The sequence below is a fragment of the Macaca thibetana genome, chromosome 10 (assembly GCF_024542745.1).
Source record: "Macaca thibetana thibetana isolate TM-01 chromosome 10, ASM2454274v1, whole genome shotgun sequence".
NCBI lineage: Eukaryota > Metazoa > Chordata > Mammalia > Primates > Cercopithecidae > Macaca > Macaca thibetana.
Window position 1 is genome coordinate 6,882,941 of NC_065587.1, and position 15,541 is coordinate 6,898,481.

At 50.9% G+C, this 15,541-nt stretch overlaps 3 protein-coding genes across 3 annotated transcripts in view; 1 reads left to right on the forward strand and 2 right to left on the reverse strand.

Moving 5' to 3' along the window:
• The window catches only part of SULT4A1 (sulfotransferase family 4A member 1), a 996,812-nt gene that overhangs the window by 901,714 nt on the left and 79,557 nt on the right, over window positions 1-15,541 (forward strand). The window lies entirely within an intron of this gene.
• The window catches only part of PARVB (parvin beta), a 695,786-nt gene that overhangs the window by 243,912 nt on the left and 436,333 nt on the right, over window positions 1-15,541 (reverse strand). The gene's annotated exons all lie outside the window — the stretch shown is intronic.
• Window positions 1-15,541, reverse strand: part of SAMM50 (SAMM50 sorting and assembly machinery component) — a 718,434-nt gene that overhangs the window by 75,333 nt on the left and 627,560 nt on the right. The gene's annotated exons all lie outside the window — the stretch shown is intronic.

Below are 15,541 nucleotides of genomic sequence, written 5' to 3' on the forward strand. Positions count from 1 at the left end.
AGTAACAGGAAGTGTCCATTTCAAAGTTTCCTTTGTAAGTAAAAAATGTGAATGACGGGAGGAACTGGGGAGTGGGGAGTGGTTTGGGAAACTGAGGCCTAGATGATTCCTGGTGCTCTATCTTAGTCCTTTCTGGTGCGAAAACGAAATACGGTAAGCGGAGGGGCTTACAAACAAGCGATTTATTTCTCTCTTTGTTTTCCCTGCGATGCTGGAGTGCAGTGGCGCGATCTTGGCCCACTGCAGCCTCTGCCTCCCGGGTTCAAGCAATTCTCCTGCCTCAGCCTCCCGAGTAGCTGGGATTACAAGCATGCGCCACCACGCCTGACTAATTTTTTGTGTTTTTAGTAGAGATGGGGTTTCACCATGTTGGCCAGGCTAGTCTAGAACTCCTGACCTCAAGTGATCGCCCACCTCAGCCTCCCAAAATGCTGGGATTACAGGGGTGAGCCACTTCACCTGGCATATTTCTCTCTCTCACAGTTCTGGAGGCTGGAAAGCCCAAGTTCAAGATGCCAGCAGATTCAGTCCCTGGTGAGAGGCATGGCTCATAGAAGGTGCCATCTTGCCACATCCTCACCTCTGGGCCTCTTTGATAAGGGCACCAATCCCATTCATGAGGGTGCCACCTTCTCATCAAATCACCTTCCAAAGGCCCCCGCCTCCAAAGACCATCACCTTAAGGGGTAGGACTTCAACAGATGACCTTTAGTGGGGACACAAACATTCGGATAGTAGCATGCCCTTAAGAGATGCCTAGGAGGCCCCTTGACCTTGAGCTACCCCTGGCACTGGGTGGAGCAAGCCCACAGCAGTCCATGGGGAGAAGTTAGACCTTGGTCTAGAGCTGTTCACTGGAGGACCCAGGTCTGCCAGGCCATACCGACCCCAACTGGAGTGGACCAGGAAATCCTCCCCCTCTCCCTGAGACCTGGAGGAACGCAGAGAGCTTTGGGGTCAGGCCTCCGCCCTCTCTGTGGCTCAGTGTTCTCAATGGCAGAGTGACTGGTGATGACATTGCTGTTAGGATTCCAAATGTCACCTGAGAAGCACCTGGACTGGTTAGGTGGTTCATGTTCACCTGAGCTTCCCCAGTCTGCTGCATTCCTTGCTTTTGCCTTGCCTGGAGGGGTAGCAGAGCTGGGAGCAGGGCTGCCTCCTGTCTCTGGGCAGGAATTCCAGGGCATGGGAGCTTCAGGTCATAGTGAATACCTGGGCTGACTGCCTCATCACATAGACACTTTGTAGATGGAGGCCCACAGCAAGGCAGGGTCAGGTCCTAAGTCCTGGGGAAAGTCAGGAGAGCTGGGAACCAGACAGAGGTCCCACCCGTTCCTGACATGTTGGCTTTGCTGGAGGGGGGCATTACCTACAGTCCTGCCCTAACTGCCCTCCAACTCCACCTCACACTCCGGGCTGCGGCGGAACTGAGACTTCTGGGTTGAAGAACTGAGGCTTCTGGCTGGGACAGCTGGGGTCAGAATCTCTAGCCTCCTGTACCCACCCATCCCTCCTGCATTGCATGACCAGACTTAGGACTAATGACAGGAAGGCCAGGCCCTGGCACGGGAATTTGAGACTGTGACTGAAGGCCCGAAATTTAGTCACCCTGCCACCAGCCACAGGCATTTGTATCCTGTCCACCGGCACTCATTCTTGGCCAGTCACACTGGACATATGTCATCTCCAGTGTGACCCAGATGTGGGCAGGACAGGAGCAGGGCTGAGGACTCACCCCCTCTTTATCACTGCATGTAGACAGCAGCTGGGGGCCCTCCCCACTTTCCAGAGAAAAAGAGAGAACCCGGCTGGGCAAGGGTTTCATGGCCCAACTCTCTGAGCCCCCCTTATCCAGCCTCCAGTGGGACAGGCACATGATATCATGGTTGAGACTGCAAATTTTGGCATCAGACAGCCAATGCACAAGCCTTGCAAGCATCATTTCATCTCTCAGAGCTTCAGTTTTTATATCTGTACCATGGGGGAGAAAGCAGTTGTGTGAGGGGCATTGTGAAGTTAAATGTGATGAACAGAAAGCACCCAGCACAGTGCCTAGCAGTGCTGCCTTTATCCCTGATCCCATCTGTCTCTCTCTCTCTCTCAGTCCCTGTCTCTGTGTCTCCCACTCTCACTGCTACACATAGCCCCATCTGCAATCGGGATCCAGCTCTTGGCTGCCAGCGCAGAGTTACAAACATTGCTTATCTTGAACTCAGTGTTCAGTCCCCAGGGAGACGACTTTGTATCTCTTGAACTATTCCCTCAAAAGCAAAGTGACTGCCTTGCCCATGGTACAAAGAGTTGTGGCTGTGCTCTGCTCACATCAGACATAGACACTACTTGGAAGAATGGAGAGGACTGGTGGCTGAGGCACTTTGGAAGTAGGAAAAGTGAATTCATGTGTCAAATCGTCGTCAGATGGCATGGATGCTTGGGTAAGGAAGTGCTATTTTCCAGGAGTCGTAAATGTCCATTTCCTTGTGGTCTTCAAATTCTAGTTCCCGGTACTCGTGATATGATGTGGGATCGATTGGCAACATCCGTAAGTGAACACTAAGAACCACTTTCCTTTTTTTTTTTTTTTTTTTTTTTTTTTTTTTTTTTTTTTTTGAGAGGGAGTCTCACTCTGTCACCCAGGCTGGAGTGCAGTGGCACGATCTCGGCTCACTGCAACCCCCGTCTCCTGGGTTCAAGTGATTCTCCTGCCTCAGCCTCCCCAGCAGCTGGGATTACAGGCATGCGCCACCATGTCTGGCTAATTTTGTATTTTTAGTAGAGACGGGGTTTCACCATGTTGGCCAGGCTGGTCTTGAACCCCTGACCTCAGGTGATCCTCCTGCCTCGGCCTCCCAAAGTGTTAGGATTACAGGCGTGAACCATTGCGCCCGTCCAGTACCACTTTTCGATATCAGACTTTGGGAGACCCTGTCTCAGATAAAAACAACAAGTTCATGCATTAGAGAAGCTCCTTCAGGTGTGAGTTCTAGTGCTGTTTGCTGTGGGTTCAAGGTTAATGAATCAACAATATACAGGTTATCAGCCGGGCAGAGTAGCTCACGCCTGGAATCCCAGCACGTTGGGAGGCCAAGGCGGATGGATCACCTGAGACCAGGAGGAGTTCGAGACCAGCCTGGCCAACATGGTGAAACCCTATCTCTACAAAATAACAAAAACTGGCTGGGCATGATGCCCGTAATGCCCGCTACTTGGGAGGCTGGGGTGAGAGAACCACTTGAACCCAGGAGGCAGAGTTTGCGGTGAGCAGAGATCACACCATTGTACTCCAGCCTGGCCGACAGTTACACTCTGTCTCAAACAAACAAGCAAACAAAAAACAAAACAGGTTATCAATTAAGGTGTCTTTAACCAGGAACACACATAAAACAAGGTTATGTATCCATCAGTTGACAAAAATGTGCCCAGAGCCTGAATGGAACCTAACCCCATCCGTCCCCTAGGAGCAATGACTCAGTCTTGGCTGATCCAGTGTCTGTGGAGACTTTATAAATGTAACCACCATGAATCACAAGAATTGATGGTACACCACTCCAACATTCATGAAGGGGAGCAAGGAGGTGCTCGAACTCTAGTGTCTATTTCCTCTCTAAAGCCGACAATACAGATCATTGCCACCCCGACCATGCCAGCTCTGTGTGGGCACACTGCGTCCAGACAGTGTCAGCCTGACCTCTTCTCCCTGCACCGCTGGCAAAATGAGAGCTGGCATCCCTCACCCAGTTACCAAACCCAGCACCATGAGGACTGACTCTGTGGGAGGTTTCAGCTTCTCTGCCAAACTGCCAGACATCTTGATCCATTCACAGAGACATTTCTGCCAATGGGAGAACTGGCTAATTCCAGCCATGGGCAAAAAGGGGATAGAAACCAGATTCAGGGTAGGGGACAGAACATATGTGAGAACAGCCCTTTGCCTGCTGCTGTCCTCCTCCCAGTGCCCCAGGCTGCACCTGGACCTTCCACCTCCACACACCTTGCCCAACATTTCCCAACCCACACTGGCAGCAACAGGCGGGGAACACTGATGGGCCCAGTGCCCGCCTCGCCTCACCTCTGCACCTCAATCCTTGGCCCGGTGTCCTGGCTCTGCCTGCAATGCACTCTTTTTTTTCCTTTTAAAATTGTGGTAAAATATATATGACATAAAATTTGCCATTTTAACCATTTTAAATGTATAGTTCAGTTGCATTAAGTACATTCGCATCATGTGCAAACATCAGCAGCATCCACCCCTACAACTTTCTCATCTTTCCAAACTGCAACAACCCCTGTTAAACACTAACTGCCCATGCCCCTTCGCCTAGCCCCTGGCAACCACCATCCCATCTCTATGAATCTGACTACTCTAGGGGCCCCCATGAGTGGAATCATACAGCATTTGTCCTTTTGTGTCTGGCTTATTTCTCGGAGCATCATGTCCTCAAGGTTCACCCATGTTTTATCAGGGGTCAGAATTTCCTTCCTTTTTAGGGCTGAATAATATTCTGCTGTATGTATGGACCCTGTTGGGTCCATCCATTCATGTGGTTCCTTCTTACATCTGTGAACGAATTCCCCCCCAGCTCAATCCAGGCCTCAGGTCCCCACCCATCGGCACTGGTCCTTGTGGCTGGGATGCTTCTCAGATTGGCTGTGTCCACAGAATAAAACCCAGGGAGTTTCCTGTCCTACACACCTTCCCTCCAACTGTCCTGGTTCTGGGGGAAGAGAATTGCTCACATTAGCAGGGCATGGTGAAGTCAGATGGACACCCCCTGACACACACCAGAGGTCACATTGCTAGGGCCCAGCATCCTCCCGTCTGTCAATGATGATGGACTCTCCCCTGCCCAGGCAGCATGGTCCCCAGTAGGCACTGCCTTTTTCATCCCCCACAGGATACTCCACACAGACATTGTCCTTTAGCTAGCCCGGGTGATGGAGTCAGTACTGCCAAGGCCTGGACTCCATGCCTTCCGTCCACCATGTGACGAGGGCCATCTCTAGGTCCAGAGCATCTATGGCCACAGAGCTGGGTTTAGCAGCCACAGTGGCTGTGCCTGGCCAGCACTTCTGCTGAGTCCTTCCCATGGTTTACTCTAATAGAGTCTGCTGCCCCTGGCTGTCTTCCTGGATGTGCTGTGGTCACGACCAGGTTAACACATCCAGAACCAAACTCAGTATCTTACAACCTCCCAGACAACTTGCCCCTGCTTTTTCTGGAATATCTGGAGCCTCCCTACCCCACTTTAGCAGCCTTGCTCAAAAGTCTTGGGTCTGAGTTCACCAGAGTGGAGATGGGTTTGGGGGAAGAGGGACAAGGGAGGAGGCTATGGAGATGGCCCCCATGGGACCAGCAAGTCGTCACAGGGGGAAAGGCCCTACAGGGGCCATGTTGGGGCTGTAAGCTCTTCTGGATGTCTCCTGAGCAGAGTGGATCACGGAGTCAAGGAAACTGAGGGTCAGCAGGGCAGCTGACCACAGGGCCAAACACGGCAGGAAGCTGGAAATCTCTCTGACACCCGCTGAAACTCGGTAGTGCTGGGCACGTGGATGACTGAGAGGGGAGAGGGAGAGCATCAACTTCCTTTATTTTTTTGAGAAGGAATCTTGCTCTGTCACCCAGGCTGGAGTGCAGTGGCACGATCTTGGCTCACTGCAACCTCTGCCTCACTGGGTTCAAGCAATTCTCCTGTCTCAACCTTCCAAGTAGCTGGGATTACAGGTGTGCACCACCCACCTGTCTAGTTTTTGTATTTTTTGTAGAGATGCGGTTTCACTGTGTTGACCAGGTTGGTCTCGAACTCCTGATCTGCCCGCGTCCTCAGCCTCCCAGAGAGCTGGGATTACAGGCGTGAGCCACCACACCCAGCTAGGAGAGCATCACTTTCTTTGTCCAACCTTCAACTCTGCCATTTTCCCCATGTTAGTGACCCCTCCCCATGTCCTTAAGTCAGTAACCTAAGCACCCTCTTTGGTCCACCTCATTCTCTCCCACCCTACATCCAACCTGACATCAGGCCATAGTGACCAACCTCCTAAAGACCCTCCAAACATTTGCTTCTCTCCGCCTCCTCTGCCACTATCCTCATCTGGATTGGGCCTCCAGGAATTTTGCTCCTGGCCCCCAAAACCTCTGGGAAAAAACAGTGTATTCCCTTGTGCATTTAAAAATCAATATTATAGGGGAGCAGGTCAGGCGCAGTGGCTCATGCCTATCATCCCAGCACTTTGGGAAGCCAACGTGGGTGGATTGCTTGAGGTCAGGAGTTTGAGACCAACTTGGCCAACATGGTGAAACCCATTCTGTACTAAAAATACAAAAAGTAGCTGGGTGTGGTGGCATGCGCCTGCAGTCACAGCTACTGGGGAGGTTGAGACAGGAGAATGACTTGAACCCAGGAGGCAGAGGTTGCAGTGAGCTGAGATTATACCACTGCACTCCAGCCTGGGTGGCAGAGCAAGACTACCATCTCAAAAAAATTAAATAAATAAATATACAAAACTTTCATTGGCAGGGTGTGGTGGCTCATGCCTGTAATCCCAGAACTTTCGGAGGCCAAAGTGGGTGAATCACTTGAGGTCAGGAGTTTGAGACTAGCCTGGCCAATATGGTGAAACCCTATCTCTACTAAAAACACAAAAATTAGCCAAGCATGGTGGCCACAGCTATAATCCTAGCTACTTGGGAGGTTGAGGCAGGAGGATCGTTTGAACCTGGGAGGCAGAGGTTGTAGTGAGCTGAGATTGTGCCACTACATTCCCACCTGGGCTACAGAGTGAGACTCTATCTCAAAAAAAATAAAAATAGGGGAGGAAAAAGATAATTTTCATCTATGCATCTATCTTTGTCCATTTTGTGCTGCTGTAACTTATGAAGAATTGGGTAATTTATAAAGAACAAAAATGTATTTCTCACAGTCTGGATGCTGGAAAGTCTGGGATCAAGGCACTAGCATCTGGTGCCTGGTGAAGGCCCTCTTGCTGTGTCCTCACACGGACCAAGGCACCAGCATCTGGTGTCTGGCGAGGGCCTTCTTGCTGTGTCCTCACACTGCAGAAGATGGAAGTGGGAAGGGGGAGTGGGAGGAACACTGTATCCTCACACGGTGTGAGATTGAAAGTGAACAAACCATTCCCTCGACCTCTTTTTATAGCAACACTAATCCATCCATGAGGCTCCACCCTCAAGACCTAAACACCCCTATTAGGCCCCACCTCCCAATACCATTGCATTGGGGATTAAGTTTCCACATGAGTTTTGGAGGGACCAAAACCATTCGAACCATAGCACTATCTTAGGTTCCTTGGCTGGGGCCCCGTAGTTTGGACTGATGAAATTTAGATTCACAAGAGAAAAACATACCAGTTTATTTACTGTAAGTTTTCCATGACTCGGGAGCCTTCATAAGGAAATAAAGACCCAAAGACACACACAAGCTGAGTGTTCTGATGCCAGGTTTGATGTAGGGTAGAGAGGCGTGGGAAACTCAGTGGACAAAGGGGTCTGAGCCAAGGGTGGGAAATGGGAAAGCTTAGCAAGACTATTGGTTTGATTCCTTTGACATCATTCCATCTTCAGAGATGAGGGTGCCCCTTCCCTCTGAGCAGAGGAGAGGCCCCTCTCACTGGAGGATTGCATGGCTTCAGGGGAGAAGGAGGAGGTTAGGGAGTTCTTCCTGCACCTGCTGTTTCTCAAATTCCTTCAGCTCAACATATTCAACATACCCAGGTGCTATATTTTGGGGTTGTGTTTTCTGAACACTGTCAATATCTAATTTTTTTTCTTTTCTTTTCTTTTTTATTAGAGATGAGGTCTCACTATGTGAGGCCTAGGCTGGTCTTGAACTCCCGGGCTCAAGTGATCCTTTCACCTCAGCCTCCCAAAGCATTGGGATTACAGGCATGAGCCACTGCCTCCAACCTAAAATTTTTCTTTGTGAGTGTAAGTGTAAATAGTTGCAAAGAATGCAGGTTCATGTGTGTGTGTGTGTGTGTGTGTATGTGTAAACTCAATCGCTCTTTTAAATATATGTTAAATATTCCCCAGTAATTTGAAACTTACTGTATACATTTAAAAATACACAAGCTCATCTTCAACAGTAAAAATGTTCTCATCACTCTTTTTTTTTTTTTTTGGCCTTGAACTCATTTTGCCATCCACTTCTATTACAGAATTTTATAAATTTTTTATGCTTGAAAGGCTTTTAGAGATCGTGGTCCTATAACAAAACTAAATAGAAAAATTTATATTTTCTGTGATCAAAAGGTTCTGTTAAAACATTTATTCCTGCTGGACTGAGTTATCATCACAAATATTCTCAATACACAAGCATTACTTATTTACTAGAATGAGACAGAACTCAGTATTAATTCTATTTATAACTTTTTTTTTTTTTGAGACGGAGTCTGGCTCTGTCACCCAGGCTGGAGTGCAGTGGCACGATCTCGGTTCACTGCAAGCTCCGCCTCCCGGGTTCATGCTTATAACTTAATTTTTATAAGGCAAATGCTAAGAAGCCACTCACATAAAAAAAAAAGAGTGGGAATGAGAGTTTGTCATAGCAGGGTCACTCCTTTATCCAAAAACGACATAGAAATCTGTCTAGAAAAATTATGATGATGATGATTTACTTATTTATTTAGACAAGATCTCACTCTGTTGCCCAGGCTGGACTGCAGTGCTGTGATCCCAGCTCACGTCAGCCTCAACCTCCTGGGCTCAAGCAATCCTCCCACCCCAGCATCCCAAGTAGATGGGACCACAGGTGCATGCCACCATCCCTGACTAATTTTTAAACATTTTGTAGTGACAGGATCTTGCCATGTTGCCCAGGCTGGTCTTGAACTCCTGGGCTCAAGTGATACTCAAATGGCCAGATTTTTAATGATTTATCAGCTGCAAACTCATTTAGGGTCTCACTCAGCTTTGTGGAAGGTAAAGCATTAGAAGTCCCTTAAGTTGCAAAAGGATTTGTTATTCAGGCAACAGAGTCCAACACAACCCTGGTGTCGCCATTGTCCTTTTGTTTTGCACCTAAATGGCCACTTCCCTAGCCCATCCCAGCCCCACATTCCCCTGGCAAGGCCTTTCTTCTGAGTGGTGGAGAAAAGGGACAATGCTGAAGGACAGGGAGAAAGAGAACAGACCTCGGGTCTCCTACAGTGGCAGGGTCTCAGGAGGACAGTTTTAGGAGAGAACTCGGGAAACCACTCCCTTAACATTACCTGTGCCTCTGCACCCCTTGGAAAATCCTACATAAACCCAGAGGCATGTGTTCCTCTGCTGCAAGGCCACTGTCCCTGGCAGGTGTCATTTCTTACAGGTTACTACAGTATCCTCTTAATGAGTTTACCTGCCTCGAGCTTGCCCACCTCCAACCTGGCCCGTGCGTAATTGATTACCATGCAAGGCGCAAGGCGAATATTGTCCCTCCCTACTCCTTTTTCCTCTCAAGGTAAAGTTCAAAGGTCTTTGAAGCCCCTAAGCCCTGCCTGCCCCTGAGACCCAGGTTCCCCCACTTCTGGGTTCTCTAACTTCCCAGGGCCTCAGGTTGTCACCAAATTGCCATTTCCTCAGGGAGGACACCCTGCTGGCTCAGTTCCAATTAAAACTCTTTTGGCCCCTGAACTTTTCTTTCACGGCACTCATTCATTGGATTCAGATAAAATATGTGAGTAATTGCTTTCTCTGGCTGACTCTCTGCCTGGCTGTAAGCTCCAGGAGAGTGAAGACCATGTCTGTCTTGCTCAGTACAGAGTCCTCAACTTCTATCCCTGAATCTAGTCCACAGTAGCTCTCAACAGGTGATGAATGAATGAGTAAACACTAAAATGATACCCTTTCCAGGTCAGGTGTGATGGCTCACGCCTGTCATCCCAGCACTTTGGGAGGCCGAGGTGGGTGGATCACAAGGTCAGGAGATCGAGACCATCCTGGTCAACATGGTGAAACCCCGTCTCTACTAAAAATACAAAAATTAGCTGGGCGTGGCGGCGTGCACATGTAGTCCCAGCTACTTGGGAGGCTGAGACAGGAGAATCGCTTGAACCAGGGAGTCGGAGGTTTCAGTGAGCCGAGATCATACCACTGCACTCCAGCCTGGTGACAGAGAGAGACTCTGTCTTTTAAAATATATATGTGTGTGTGTGTGTGTGTGTGTGTGTGTGTGTGTGTGTGTATGGATTGTGGGAAAAAAATAAAAGACAACAAATGAACAAAATAGTTCTCCAGAGAATTTTGCAAGGTTCCACTGCATTGCTCATGCGAATAAGTGAAGAGTGAAGAAGCTGGGCTTGTGGGTTGTGAAGAAGGGGCTCTGGAGGTGGAACTGGTAGCAGGAGGACCACATAGCAGGTACCGCAGGAGCCCAGAGAGGTGGCAGCTTGGACTAGTGGGGCAGAGCTGGAGATGGGGAGAAGTGGATGGAGTTGAGGCTGTGTTATGCCATTTGTAAGCCTGTAAAAAAATACTTGAGATTTGGTCGGGCACGGTGGCTCACGCCTGTGATCTCAGCACTTTGGGAGACCAAGGCAGGTGGATCACCTGAGGTCAGGAGTTGGAGACCAGCCCGGCCAACATGGAGAAACTCTGTCTCTACTAAAGACTGTCAGGGCATTGGCTCTGTTTCCTGTGAAGGGGAGGGGGGAGAGGAGCAGAAGTTTGAGGGAGAGATGGGGTCATTAGAGGGATTTTTAAAAGGTGGAGGCATTAAAGTGGGTTTGTATGCAGACGGGGAGACCAGGGAGGAATGGGGAGACCTGGAAGGGATGGAGAGACCAAGGAGGGATGGGGAGAGCTGGGAGGGACCGGAAGACCAGGGAGAGATGAAGAGCTGGATCATGCAAAAGATAAACAGCTCTTGCTGGCTCCAGTCTTTAGGGAAGAGGAGCACAGTGGGAGGAGGAACGTGCCCAAGGGCTAGCAGGGAGGCCAGGAAGCAATCATCCATTGTGACTGAGAGGGCTGAGGCCTGGGTATGAACACAGAGGCCTGTTTTAAACAAGAGATGAGATTGTATCTGTTTTCTCTGTAAAGCATGGCATAAGGTCACCAGGTCAGCAGATGAAGAGGAGGGTGCTGGCGACATAGGGAAGGTGGAGAAGGTGAAAGGAGAAAGGGCAGATTTACCCAAGAAGTGTAGTGGGGTTGTCCACCAGCCCTGAGGGGCCCCATGAGATCAGTGGTCACACACTAAGGAGAGCTCACAGGGTTGTGTTATTTTCTCCAGCAACTTCCACCTGTTCTCAAGACAGCATGGAATACTTGGAAGGGGCTAGGATTTTTTGCAGGTAGCATGACTGAGGGAAAGGGGGATGGAAGAGTTGAAGGTGTTTGCAGGGGAAAGGGTGTCATGGGGGCTATGAATGTAAGCTGAGGAAGGAGGGAGGGGAGGGATTTGGGGGGCTGTGGGTTGTAGGAGTCCTGTAAGGCCAGTGACTTGGGGTGTCAGAGGGGCTGGAGCATCTGTGGTGAAGGGCTCACAGTTTGGGTATAAAGATGATTTTAAAGTGAAAACATTTGAAATCTTACCAGAACATGGAACCTTCCATATTTCCTCACTGAAGTTCCAAACTTCTCCCAGCCCTGCCATGCTTGGTTAAGCTGGTATATAAACCTTAACCTGTGGGTGTTCACTACTGAGTAACTCCTTTGTGCATACGTAGATAAACTTTGTGTTTTCTCCTGCTCATCTGTCTATTGTCAGTTAATTTGTAGACCCTTGATTATAGAACCTAAATGGATAGGGGAAAAGTTTTCCTGTAGAGGAAGAGCTGGGGGTCCTTGGAGGGAGGATGGTAATGAGATCCTGGGGGCAGAGGAGTTACTGGTGGTGACCAAGTGAAGGTATGGGTGGGAGTGGGTGGGTTGGAGGGCAAGGTCATCTAAGAACTCAAGGCTTGAGGGGCTGGGATGTGGATGCTGAGGTCTCCATGAATGGGGACAGGAAGGGGACAGAAAGAAAGGCAAGGAACCAGGGGATGAGGTCACCAAAGGATGTTGTCAACCACAGGGACAGGTGTGGATGGTGCAGTGGGCATGTGAGTCAAAGCAGGGGGTGGGTTGCAGGAGGAGGGAAGGGGGCAGTCTGGAAGCAGAGGAGAGGGGCAAGGAGGACGCCTACAGGAGAGATCCCAGTGGTGAAGCAGCTTCCTGGCAGAAGGGCTGCAGAAGCAGAGGTTGTGGGGCAGGGGGTTGTTAATGATGCTGGTGGGAGAGTCAGGGCTGGAGGGGGCTCAGCAGGGGTAGAGGATTGGCAGGGGCATGGGGGCAGGGGCACCATGCTCCTCAGACTTGTCAGGAAGGGGATGGGACGATGGCTCATTTGCAGGTTTTCTAGAGGCCAAAGGGAGGGAGTCCCTGGTCTGGGGCTGGACTTCTCTTGAAGGAGCAGGAGCACCTGCTGAGGGGAGGGGCCTGGAGCACTACTGACCATCCATTGAAGGCCACCACTCAACCCTCTCCCTTCCCTTCCTTTCCCTTCCCTTCTCTTCCTCTTCCTTCCTTCCTCCCTCCCTCCCTCCCTCTTTTTCCCTTTCCCTTCCTTCCTCCCTCCCTTCCTCCCTCCATTCCTTCCTTCCCTCCCTCCCTATCTCCCTCCCTTCCTCCTTCTCTCCTTCCTTCCTTCCTTCCTTCCTTCCTTCCTTCCTTCCTTCCTTCCTTCCTTCCTTCCTTCCCTCTTCCTCTCTTTATTTCTAATAGAGACGAAGCCTCACCATCTTTCCCAGGCTGGTCTTGAACTCCTGGGCTCAAATAATCCTCCCACCTTGGCCTCCCAAAGTGCTGAGATTACATGTGTGAGCCACTGCGCCTGGCCCACACATCTGTCTGTCAAGGTGCTCCTTGGAAGCACCAGCCAAGCTCAAGTTGGCAGTGTTTTGAGGCAAGGCTTCTCACGGGAAGCCTGTGAGCGCTGCATGGTCAGCTGGCAGCAACGGGGTGGGATTTGTCCTTCTGAGAGGTGCAAACACATCAAGGGACTGAAGTGACAAGAGGAGTCAACTAGTGCATCTCCATCTTTTCCCCAAGAAGGAAGGGACACTTCACTATGTTTCTGATGTCAGGGGCTTGGTGGAGAGGCAGGTGTGTGACTGAAGGTCCCTGTCACCTTCGGGGGAGGATGCAGGTTTGGAGCAATGTGGGGATGATGGTCCCCAGATAATCCACTGGGGAAATGGGGGAGAGACGGAGGTGGTCCAGCTGGAAGACTACAACACCAGCAGGCACTCACAGCGAGAGGGAGGGTGGCTGGACCATGGAGCAAAGATCGATTCAGGATTGAGGAGGGAGAATTGGTGGGAGGTGGCCACCAGCCAAGGGTGAGTGAGAAGGCATCAAGAGCCTCTCTTAACCAGGCACAGTGGTTCACACCTGGAATCTCAGCACTTTGGGAGGTGGAGGCAGGTGGATCACTGGAGATCAGGAGTTTGAGACCAGCCTGTCCAACATGGTGAAATCCCATCTGTACTAAAAATACAAAAGTTAGCCAGGCCTGGTGACAGGTGCTTGTAATCACTGCTACTTGGGAGGTTGAGGCAGGAGAATCACTTGAACCCTGGAGGTGGAGGTTGCAGTGAGCTGAAACCGTGCTACTGCACTCCAGCCTGGGTGGCAGAACAAGACTGTGTCTCAAAAAAAAAAAAAAAAAAAAAAAAAAAAGCCCCTCTCAGGTATCTGTCCTGGCAGGGTGACAGGTCCTCGTGGGCTTGATGACAAGATGATGGCAGGGTGACAAGGCCCTGGTTCCTGCTCCCACTCCTTAGCTGCCCTTATCTGTCCTGTGGCCTGCTCTACCTGCTCACTGGGCCATCAGGCCACACTATGGCTTTTCCAGCACCCTGGCCAATGCCAGGCTTGGCAGCCCCCCACACCTGGAAGCCCTGTCTCTTGGCAACCCAGGCTCCAGGGGTGGTCTGTCCATACAGCCCTTGGCCGGTTACCTGGAGTGCCCCCCACCCAGCCCACCCCTACCCCATGATGGGTACCCAGAGGGTGCTGGAGACAACACTCCCAGGCAACCTTCTCCCCGGCTTGTTGCCATCTCTGGGCCCTGAGAGGGCTCTGCGCTCAGTCCCTGTCCCCTCCTCCTTGTCTTCCAAGCCAGGAAGCTTTATTTTCCCCTCCAGGAGGATGGACCCCAGGTTTTGTGGGGTGCTCCTATCTGAGCCCAGGTTCCCTGAGGGGCCTAGTGGCTTCCAGGCCCCTGTGCAGGGGAGCGTGTGGGGTGCACAGAAAGGAAAGCGCGATTCTGGAACCACAGGGCAAGTGTGACTGGAGTGTTTCTGAGCCCCTGTTCTGATCCTGACACTGACATTTCCTGGCTGCTGGGCCCTGGGTTATTTACGCAAACGTTCTGAGTCTCAGCTCCCTGTTAAGCGGGGGTGAAATGCCTGCCACTCAGCAGGGGTGTCCAGGGTTAAGCGCTCTCTGGGGCCGAGTCCTCAGAAGGCACCAGGAGTTGGTGGCTTGGTTATTGTCATGACTGGCAGCCGGAGGTAGAGCAGCCTGCTGTGGGAAACAGACAGTCACCATCCCCACGTCCTGGGTTGTGATGGCCACCGCTGTGCCCAGCACCCTTGTCACATCCCTCATCTCGTCCTCACAATTGCTCAGGGAGAAGTGGCCCTGAACACCTCCGTTTCACGGACGGGGAGACTGCAGTGCTGTCTTAGTCGGTCTGCTCTGCTATCACAGAAAACCTGAGATCGAATCATTTATAAAGAAAAGGGATTTATTTAGCTTACGGTTCTGGAGGCTGGAAAGTTCAACATTGAGGGGCCATATCAAGTGAGGGATGTCTGGCTGCATCATAACATGGCATAGGGAGAGGAAGGGAGAGCGAGACAGGTCGGACCCTCAGGATAATGGCTGGAGTGCAATGGCGCAATCTCAGCTTGCTGCAACCTCCACCTTCCAGGTTCAAGTGATTCTTCTGCCTCAGCCTCCTAAGTAGCTGGGATTACAGGCACCTGCTGTCACGCCTGGCTAATTCTATTGTATTTGTAGTTGGGGCGGGGTTTTGCCATGTCAGCCAGACTGGTCTCAAACTCCTGACCTCAGGTGATTCGCCTAGCTTGGCCTCCCAAAGTGCTAGGATTACAGGTGTGAGCCACCACAGCCAGTCCTCATTATCTCTTAAAGGATCCATGTCTTAATACTGTCACAATGGCAATTAAATTTCAACCTGAGCTTTGGAGGGGACACAGTAGGCACAGGCACGGCAGGGTTAAGTGACTTGCTCAAGGTCTCTGACCTTGTCAGTGACCGAACTGAGATTAGAAACACGTCTGTCAGTTTGCAAAGCCCATGCTGACTGCCTGGCAACACAGTCACTCAAGACAGGCAAGGAGAGGGCTTCTGGGGCCAGGGGAGGGAGACAGCCCACCCACAGCCCTCGTGCAGTGCTGTCCAGCACAACAGGGCCTCCTGAAAGGACACGTGGCAGCCTGGGGCACAGACTGAGCCACTCTGCCTGCCAGTTCCCAGCTGGGTTAACTTGGGCCAGTTGCTTCAGCTTCCTGGGCCTCAGTATGAAATGCAGAT